The sequence below is a fragment of the Galeopterus variegatus genome, unplaced genomic scaffold (assembly GCF_000696425.1).
Source record: "Galeopterus variegatus unplaced genomic scaffold, G_variegatus-3.0.2 Scaffold151, whole genome shotgun sequence".
Lineage (NCBI taxonomy): Eukaryota > Metazoa > Chordata > Mammalia > Dermoptera > Cynocephalidae > Galeopterus > Galeopterus variegatus.
Window position 1 is genome coordinate 783,677 of NW_007726262.1, and position 2,171 is coordinate 785,847.

Genomic DNA, 2,171 nt, shown 5'->3' on the forward strand with positions numbered 1-2,171 from the left:
CCCCCCCCCCCTTCCCAGCTCCGGAGAGCCCCGCCCCCTTCTGCCGGCAGGGCCCCTCCTTCCTCCACGAGCGCCGTTTCAGCACCGCGGCCAGCGCCCGGGACTTGAGGAGGGGGCGGGGCCCGGCGCCGCTGAGAGAGGGGCGGGGCCGACCCACCCCCACACGCGCCCGGGCCAGCCGCGGGGAACCCGTTCTTCACCCTCGGGAACCGGGATGACCAGAACTGGGAGGGTGGGGCTGCGGCCGTCACGTTCATCCTGCTCAATCCCAGCCACAAAACAGCTCCCCCCCCAAAAGCGCCGTCGACATCCCACCCCACCCCTCTCTGGCTCCCTAGTCACCCTCTGGAACCTCCAACTCCCCGCCCTCCACCCCGTAGGTCAGCAAAGCCTTTCCTGTTGGTGCCTTCCGGTCCCTGCTTTCTCCTCCCTGTCATTCAGTCAGCAATTACTAAGAGCCTACTGTGTGTTAAGCCTATATTGGAGGATATCCTCTAAGCAGGAACCACATAGATAAAAAAGACGGGGCCCCTGCCCTCAAAGACAGTGTGCGATTTCCATATATAATATATGTATATGTGCAGTATATATATAACGTATGCAGTCTGGTAGTGTGATAACAGAAGAAACTACAAAGTACAGCAAAGAACATTCTTCATGAGCCTTTTCAGACCTTGACATATACTCTTTGTTCAATACAGTGCCTTTCTCCCTTATTTACATATTTTTGTTGAATATTTATCTTTTTCCCTTTAAAAAAAAAAAAAAAATAATATATATATATATATATATATATTTCTCTTGATTTTATAGGTAAATACCTGGCTAGTGTAGAGAACTAGGAAAATTCAGGAAAGAATACATGAAAGAATAAAATTCCTTCATAACCCCAATATACCAGAAGCTAAGGAAAGACAAGACCGTCTTAAAAACATGGACTTTGGCTTCAGACAGACCTAAATTTGAGTTAGCCACTTGCTAGCTAAGTAACCATTCACGAACTTAACTAACCTTCCTGAGCTTCAGTTTATTTGTCTATAAAATGGGGGTCATGATAGCATCTATCACATGAGGGTCAGGTAAAAATAACATGTGAAATGTTTAGCCCAGGACATCTCAAAAATGTTGACTATTATTTTTATTATTGTTATTGCCTCTGTTAACATGTTTAGGATTTCCTTCTGCACATACGGCTTTACACAGTTAGATAATAATGTGTATACAATTTTGTATACAATTTTTTTCACTTAGCATTACACCATTAATATTTTCTCATATTACTTTTTTTTTCAAAAACATGACTTTAATGCTTGTGTGATGATGCAGAGTATGTACATACCATAATTATTTAATCCATTTCCCCTTCAGTGTGTTTGAAAGTTTCTACATTTTCATTATTAAAAACAACACTGCCTTGAACATATTTGTGCCATTTCCTATGTTTCTTCTTTCTCTTACATCTGTTCTTTGGTTTTGTGACAAGTCTTCACCATCAGACTGGAAGTTCATCAAGGGAACAGCCTGTGTTTCCACCATCAGCCTAGAAGCTTTCCCAGAGCAGGGGCTTTATCTTCCCCATTCAGAAAAGGCCTTAGGCTGGGGCCAGCCTCTTAGGGGCTGGTGGATACCCCTTGTTTGGCCTGCCCAGCATACCTTTCCCCTGCTCTGTGAGCAGCCTCCCTGCTTCCTGAGGTTCTGGTGGGACAATCACAAGACATTCATACCTGAGAGACAGGGCTAGGTGGGTGATCCAAATTAGGACATTAGTCTCTCCCTAGGGAATCTGAATTGGTGGTGGATTGACATGAGGGGAAGGAATGTTGTTGCTTAGCTGGGTCATGGCAACATCCTCAAGAAACAATCCATGAGCTTCTATGCTGGGCCTCAGAGCCACTCTGAATCCTGCCCCAAGACAGGTCACCCTGTTCCTTCTACAACTCTGCGACCCACCCATATCCTTCCATTTCCTTTCCTTTTGCTTTTATTAGCCAGAGTAGGTTTTGGCTATTGGCACCAAAGAACCCTCACTGATCCAAATATTGGCACAAGAAGAGGGGTTTCAGGACTAGGACAAAGGCTCTGAGATTCCTGTTTATGTTCAGAATTGGGAAAATAGTAGCCCATGGTGCACAGAGAAATGGCAATCAAATTATCAGCTATGAATACCAGGA